We start from the raw sequence: 8,882 nt of genomic DNA on the forward strand, positions 1-8,882 counted from the left end.
TTTGGATGAATTATCTAGCTGAACATACAAATATAATTTGGGCATTTTTGGTAGGGTGAGAAAGTATCAGACCTAAATTTTATTGTTTTAATAGTCATTTAATCCCTACAGGCTTCACATGCTTAATAAATCATATTCTGCAGTTACAAATTCATCCCAGTGAATATCACAGCCTCTTTTCTAAGCATTTCCCTGTTTATCACCCCAGCTGTGAACTTCATCTAGGCTTCCCTTTTCTTAACTATTCTGGTCAAGTTGTTCTATATGTTCAACTGTCTTTATTCATACCTGTGAATACCATATAGATGATGGATCTTCCTCCAGTCATCACCTTAATTCTTTTCATTCTTTTACATCTTAGTTTTGCATCAAAAGAGGCCCAACTCATTATTCATTCTGTTTTAACTATTCTCTCTATGGCACACAGCAAGAGTCTTTCCAGTGAATGCCCTCCATTCAGACATGGCCTTGGTGTTCTGTCAATTCCTTTTAGTGGCATTCCTCTGTATTATATTTTTGTTTCAGGCTTCTTTTTTTGCACTTAGACCTTTTAAACATTATATACAATTTTTACATGACTTAGCCCTTTCCTTTGTTATTTCCTAGTCATTTTTCATTGCATTGCTTTAAGCATGCCTTAGTTGTAGATTACCTTAGGATAGGACAAGAATATTAAGCCTTATTTTCCAATAATTTAAATATATATAATCTCTGAGGTGCCTAATTACTCTTCTCACATCTGATCATAATTACATGATGATGATTCATCAAACAATCCTCCTCTGATCTCAATTTTTATTGGTTCTTATGTTTGTCTTTGTTATATTCCAGTAATTTCTTCATTTGAGTTTACATTAACTGTTATGTCTTTTAATCAGAGGTCACTGCTCATTCTTAGTAAGAAGTAAAGTGAGTATCTAAAGTTTAGCACCCTAAATAAATTTACCCAGCTCTTCTTAACCCTTCAGTGACTTTAGGGATGCTAATATCTGCCACTGACAATGTTCCTCTTGGGCATATGCTGTTACCTGGCTTTTCTACAATGCAATATCTCACAGATTTTTTAATAAAGATAATCATCTAGCAATCTTCTCTCATCTCTAAATACATCATGCATTCTATATTATATTTCCTATCTTAGTTGGTTACAGCAAGGAAAACCCTATTAGATTTCATGAAGTTTTGGGTAATATCATTCCTTATGTTTAATAAGTAATAATAATTTTAAAATTTAAAATCTAGTGAGAGGAATTAACCAGATCATGATGTCATTTGTAAACAGAATTTCTTGAGTTTAATGGTGTTTACAATGGATAACAAAGAGAATAGACACAACAGACTGGAAGATGATGAATGGAGTCACTTTTGGGAAGGAATCTAGATATCACAGAAGAAAAGAAAAACAGTGGTGTGCAGAGAAAAGCACATATGTGTGAGATGCTCATTGTGTGTATTAAGTCTTATAGTTTAAAGAGATCATGTTGAGACCTCAGAGGAGACAATGATGTTCAGGGAAAGTGGATTAGATACAGAACACAGGCACAGGCAGTAAATATGGAGTCAACAGGGAGTAATGTGGCTGCATTCATTTAGGATATGTTTGCATTGTGGAATCTCAGTAGTATGACTCACTTACATCAGTAATATTGTCCAGATGTGGCCTTTCTCTATTTCCAATGCCATTGCCTTCATTAACTCTTCTGTATGCTCCCACACACATAATTGTGATATCTTTGTTACTGGTCTCTCTCAATGTTCCTCTTTATTGATAGTGCTGACCGAACAACCCTGTTATCTCTCTCTTTCCTCTCTCTCTTTTTCTCTAACACACATGAATGAGCACATACATACATACATACATACATACATACATACATACATAAAGCATAGATATAAAGACACAAACATGGGCCCACATGCAAACACATAAACACAGTCATATGCTTATATTATAAAGGAATGATGTGGTTTCCACGGCGAGAGGGGGTGGTGGTGGTGGTGGTGGAGAAGGTGATGAGCGCTCTCGTGATATTTGAAGGTACCGCAGCTACCAGACGGAGGAGAGATCTCCGAGCACAATGCCAGCATGGACTTTGCAGACCTCCCAGCTCTGTTTGGGGCTTCCCTGAGCGAGGAGGGACTCCAGGGATTCCTTGTGGAGGCTCACCCAGAAAATGCCTGCAGCCCCATTGCCCCGCCAACCTCAGCCCCGATCAACTGGTCAGTCTTTATTGCACTGCTTCGAAGATTCGACTGCAACTTTGACCTCAAGGTCCTAAATGCTCAGAAGGCCGGGTATGGTGCAGCCGTGGTACACAACGTGAAGTCCAATGAGCTTCTGAACATGGTGTGGAATAGTGAGGAAATCCAACAGCAGATTTGGATCCCATCTGTATTTATCGGAGAGAGAAGTGCAGAGTACCTACGAGCACTTTTTGTCTATGAGAAGGGGGCTCGGGTGCTTCTGGTTCCAGACAGTAGCTTCCCCTTGGGCTATTATCTCATTCCTTTCACTGGGATCGTAGGACTGCTGGTTTTAGCCATGGGAGCAGTACTGATAGTTCGTTGTATCCAACACCGCAAACGCCTCCAGCGGAACCGACTTACCAAAGAGCAACTGAAACAGATTCCTACCCATGACTATCAAAAGGGAGATCAATATGATGTCTGTGCCATCTGTCTGGATGAGTATGAGGATGGGGACAAGCTTCGGGTACTGCCTTGTGCTCATGCCTATCATTGCCGCTGTGTGGACTCCTGGCTCACTCAGACCCGGAAGACTTGCCCCATCGATTGCAAACAGCCTGTCCATCGGGGTCCTGGGGATGAAGAGCAGGAGGAAGAGACTCAGGGGCAAGAGGAAGGTGATGAAGAAGGGGAGCCAAGGGACCAACCTGCTTCAGAGTGGACCCCACTCCTGGGCTCTAGCCCTACTCTTCCCTCCTCCTTTGGATCCCTATCCCCAGCACCCCTGGTCTTTCCTGGGCCCTCCACAGACCCCTCACCCTCTCCTTCATCTGCTGCCCTGGCCTGAAACTTCCTATACTTGGCACCTCTGGTGATCCTATTTGCACAAACTCTTCCTCCAGTCTCAATAAGCTAAAGGATAGGGGACATTTCCACCCTAGGTTCTCAAACCCCTTTTCCTTTTGAGGTGGCTGGGAGCCATAGGACATTGGTCTTCACTTCTTGGGTTAATAAAATTGTTTTTTTGGAAAAAAAAAGGAATGATGCACACATCTATACAGATGAATAGGCAGAAAAACACAAATACACACACATATATATGCATACAAATGTCTACAAACAAGTGTACGCATGCACTTGCGTCTTTGCTCATACACATGCTTATACCCACATACACACACATGTGCACAGGTGCACACATTATGTTTATCCAATCATTACCTGTGACTTCAAACTTCTTTATGCCATCTGACTAAATTTCTTTGGTTTTCTGGAACATTCCATCTTCTGTATCAGTGCTCTTGGATACAGTTGCCCCCATGGTTCACTACCCTGCCTCTTGCTCTTTTACACCATGAAAGACACTGTCTTTTAGGCCCTGACTACCTTGCTGGTGTCATCTTTGACAGGGGCTATTAGACTGTACAGTATGAGGTATTTTATGAGTCACTCAGAAAAATGCCATTCTTCATATTTCAGCATCTAGGAATGCTTCTGAGATAATTGTCATTGTGAGACTTTAAGAACATTCACATGTGAATGTCATTATTTATGGAGACTTTCATAATTACTAAGAGTTGTTTTGCTCTTTAACATAGTTTTCTAATACATGGGTTCCTGTGTATGCATAAATCTGTATAATAAAGGCAGAGTTGATTAAAACAGCTAAATGTATTTTGGTTTATTTGGTAATGTTATGTTTATGTAGGGTTTGAAATATGTTCAAAGAAAAAAGAAATCAAACTTTATAAATACTGTAGAAGAAAGATGTCCTTATTAATAAATTTTACATCATCAATGCCATGAACATATGAAATTGTAGGTTCCTGAGAGAAAAATAAACATTTTAAAAGAGAAGTGTGAACATAGAAGCATGACTTCCAGCAAATGGATGAGAACTAGCCTGCAGAGGCACGGATGAAAAAGGACAGATTCTTGAGGGAGGAGGATGCCAAAAAAGTACATTCTATATTTGGGTAAAGATGCCCTTATAAAATTCATCATTTAGTAAAGGAGGTATATTTCAGAAAAAAATACAAGAAAGAACAGAAAGAATAAAAATAGAGATCAAGATTCCCCAGGAGTTATTATGCACTCAAAATGAAGAGCATAATCAGGAGGGATGAGCAGTGCTGTGCACTTCTCTAGTCTTCTTTCCTCAATTGCTCAAGTATGTTCCTGGAAGAATGACATCATCCTAAATGCTTGTAGAGAAATAGAAGCTCAGGAATATTTTTTCAGCTTTATTCTATACTGTGTATTTTTACATAAATTAGAAATGTAGAAAACAATAAAAAGAATCAATGAAACAAATACTTGTTTTTGAGAAAGTCAATAAGATCAGCAAACCCTTGTCTGTTGAAATAGAAGTGGCGGAGCTGCGTCCCAGGCACCCGGCCACCCACATGGCTAGCTTAGCTTATGCCCCGAAATAATTACATGGAAACTGTATTCTTTTAAACACTGCCTGGCCCCATTAGTTTCAGCCTCTTATTGGCTAGTTCTTACATATTAATCTAACCCATTTCTATTAATCTTTGTAGCCCACAAGCTGGCTTACCAGGAATGATCTTAACCTGCATCTGTCTGGAGTGGGAGAATCATGGCGACTCACTGACTCAACTTCTTTCTCCCAGCATCCTGTTCTGTTTTCTCCGCCTACCTAAGGGCTGGCCTATGAAATGGGCCTAGGCAATTTCTTTATTAATAAGAAATCACTCCCACATCACTTATCTAAATTAAATAAAGATATAAAAAGAAAATCCAAATTCACAAAATCAGAAATGAAAAGTGGAATATAACAGCAAACACTAAATGTCTGGCTGAAGATTTATTGGGATGAATTATTGACCATCATACAAATTATTAATTTACAAAAATGATTTCCTCTTCTGAAAATAATTGAACGTCAAAATTTCAATTAGTCATTAATTGCTTTGTGAATTTATTTTCACACCTCAATTGCCTGAATAATATTTTCAAATCGTAGGCTCTTCGACTCTCCCAGAATGTCTTTCTCCACAGTGATGTTTTAAATGACACAGATTTATGATAGTCAGTCTTGATTGGCGTCTTGATTACAGTGGAGTGCTAGACATCTCCAGATATATCTGTGAAAGTATTTCCCATTAAGTAACACCTGAAGAACTGACATGAATGTGAGCTGTACCATCTCATAAATTGGGGACATGGATAGGATGTGTGTAGAAAGTCATAAAAGACAACGATTATGTATCTTATTATGTACCTTCCTCTGGTATCTATTATTAGTTTTTCTGCTACATTGGATCCTCTGATACCCAGGAGTCATGGAACTACTTCATCTTTCCAGTTCTACGCAGGTATTGTCAGACCACCATAATTTAACTGAAGCAGAAAAGGTGTGCGTAATATGCTTTTTTCTTTGCAAGTAAATGAAGATTATTTTTATTTTTCATCTTATGCTATAAATAAGTTTACTTTTATTATGAGAGGGATATATTATGCTGTTATCACATGAAAGTATTATAGATGCTATCTATAAAAAATTTAGATGTACAAATTAATTATCATTAGAAAATGTTCTTTTCATTTTCTGATATTTCTTTTAGAGAATTGCAACATATTTGTTAACTTGAGTTTGTTTCCAGGTACCTATTTTTCATGTAATCTTTGAGGTATATTGCTAATCATGATTATTCAGTTAAGTAATGTTCTATAGTTATTTCTTTAACAGGATTGTGCATATGCTCTCAATTAACTGCGATTTATTTCCTGCACTTTACAATTCAGTTTTGTTTTAAGGCCTACTCCACGAAATGAAACCCATAACTGACAGTGGTTGGCCAAGAACCAGAGAGACTAGATGGAATGAAGACTTAGGGTAAAACCAAATACTAAGGGTCTAAATTTGTTTTTAAAGTTGTAAAATGACTCTTAATGATATTCTGCTCTATGCATACCAGTACCTTTTTCATCCTTACCAGAGAAAATTCCTCCTTCAGCAAATGAGAACAAACATATAGACACAAAGCCAGATAATGTACAGAGAAAGAAAGGATGGGAGGGGGTGGTAATTTGGTTTGGGTATGTATAATAAAAAAAGATGGATTTTTTAAATTATTAAAAAGAAAAAAAAGAAATGTAGATGAACAGTACAAAAATTCAAGATTAAAAACTTTTCAAGTAAAGTTTCTTTTAAGGAACTCTTTTGGAATTGAAAGTCCACTCAGATTTAAAAGAACCTGTGTTGAATTTTAAGAAATCAACATTAGGTATTATGGAAATTAGTTTTTATCTTCCGCACTTTTGTCAAAGCAGCTTTCAAAAAGACCAGTAGAAATAGGAAAGATCTAGCAAATTATAGAATCCATCTACTCACTTTTTATTTTGCTGTGTTATCTCCTGTGCACAATGTTCCTAATTACTCGTAGTGATTACTCTAATACATCCAAATTCATGTATTTTTGACCCATGTTCTGCTTAACTGTATGGATTAATAAACCCTTCATTGATTTGGAAAAAATAAAAAAAATAGAAATAGATACTTGGGATCCAAAATTCTTATACATGTTATTAAATCTGCAGAATGAAATAAAATATGTCTGTATACCATTGTGCTTATCAAATAATAAGTTAAGTGCTAGTGATGCCTAATTCCTTGAAACGTGCTTGGCAAGAATATCAATGCAATCAAGGCAGAACACCAGGCTTTCTGATTGCCTTCCTTGACAGACAGGCCTCAGGACTGTTTTAAACACCCTGGGGAATAACTCTCCTACTGTAATAGAATTCACCTTTCAATTGACATAAAAGCAGGTAAGTAGGAGTGAGAATTGCTTGTGAGAGAAAAATCCAAACTCCTCCCATTCTCTGTTCAGGTTTAGAAGGCTCATTATTAGTGTGTGTGTCCTGGTTTACAAACAAAATTCTATTAAGTATCTCATACAGTCAGTTAATGTCTTTTCTCATTTTCAAACAGTTTGGGCTGTTTCTATCACATTCCCATACCTATGCAGCTAGACATCTTAAAATTGGGAATATTGTTGCTGTATTAACAATCCTGAAAAAATAAACTGATTAGATATTCATACATACTTTTATACACATAAGAAATTAAAGTTTAAAACTCTGTATTTAAATTACCCATCAGGGTTTTTTTTAATGTTTTGTAATTTCAGAAGTATAGAATCATTCTAATATCAAAACCATTGTATATTTAATTGCGAAGACAGAATTTCATTTCTCAATCTGCAAATTCATTCCAGAACTTTATTAGTGAGAATACACGCTCAGCTAATTAGGAATTATAACTTATAATTAATTTTTATCTGAAGAGCAAGGGATTAAATGTTTTTCAAAAACATCTCAAAATAATTTCTCTCTGGTTTTCTTCCAGCCTTCCTTCACATTCTACTGCTTAGCATTCTTTATGCAACAATGCAGACTAGATTAGAAGTGCCTCGATTGTGATTTTCTCTTTGAAAGAATATTTGTGCTCATTATGTGAAAATTTGTGCTGTATTGCATATTTATGATTATCTCCAGTTGCTGGGAATATGAACCTTCTCAATAGCTATCAGAATAATATGAGTCTAATAAAAATTTAAGTGTATGTACAATGCAAGGTAGTTCCAAATTCTCTTCCTCTAGCCATTTTACCCACCTCCAGTATGAGAATTAAAATTGATTGTCTTATTTATTTCTCACAAATTAATTTTACATAAAGAAGAAAATAACTTTTGCTCACATTTAGGTGGCCATTTTTCTTTAATGCGTTTTTAAATTTATTCTCTAAGAATTTCATATGTGTATACAATACAGCTTGCTCATGACCACCCTGGGGTGCACCCTCCCTATTTTTTTAGACTTCCATTCACTGTGCGCCTCTCCACACTTCATGTCTTCTTTCTTTACATAACCCATTGAGTCTAATTAGTGCTGCTCTGATATGCATGAGTGTATGCCCACCCACTCAGGCATGGTCACTCTACAGACAGGCATATTGGAAACAAACTATTTTACCTCTATAGAACCTACCAGCTGCCAATAACCATTTTTTTAAGAGAAAATGAAAAAAAAAATGGGTTTCTTTAGTAATAGAAAAAAATGTGAAAATTTGCATTTATTTTGGTTTTATTTATATGTGTTTGTCTGTGTTTATTTGTATGTGTGACATGTGTGTGTAGGTGCCCATGGTGGACCCCTTAGAAAAGAAGTTGCATTTTGCTTATTTGTTAAATAAGGGTTCTCGAAACAGTGAGACTTTCCCTTGTGATTCTACACATGTGACTTTATTCATGTGACACATCTTAACTTTCAGAGTATAAATTGTCCTGTGCTTTGAATAGCCAGGTAAAGCATGAAACTTTAGTCTGTCTTATTAATAAGCTCCATTCTCCCAGGTCCTACGGCCTTCTAAGAGTGATAAAAAAAAACAAAAAAACAAAAAAAAACCACCCTATTGTCTTGTTTGATGTTTCTCTCCCTCCCATCTAAGTCCTGTTCCTACCAACAAGAACCTTGTTACTTTGATGTGCTTTTTTGTGAAGATCCGAGATTAGGCAGGGCTGTTAGTTTCAGGGAGTACACCAATGAAGAGGACAACATCTCATATCCTACACTGAGGATGAACACTGCTATGCTGAGTATGCCATTAAAACTAATAACTTAGCCGGGCGGTGGTGGTGTACCCAGCACTCGGGAGGCAGAGGCAA

The 8,882-nt window shown here is 36.8% G+C and overlaps 1 pseudogene; it reads left to right on the plus strand.

Moving 5' to 3' along the window:
• The first annotated feature begins 1,994 nt into the window (after positions 1-1,994).
• Positions 1,995-3,034, plus strand: LOC101989510 (annotated as a pseudogene).
• Positions 3,035-8,882: the final 5,848 nt, after the last annotated feature.

This window comes from Microtus ochrogaster, chromosome 1, assembly GCF_000317375.1.
Source record: "Microtus ochrogaster isolate Prairie Vole_2 chromosome 1, MicOch1.0, whole genome shotgun sequence".
NCBI lineage: Eukaryota > Metazoa > Chordata > Mammalia > Rodentia > Cricetidae > Microtus > Microtus ochrogaster.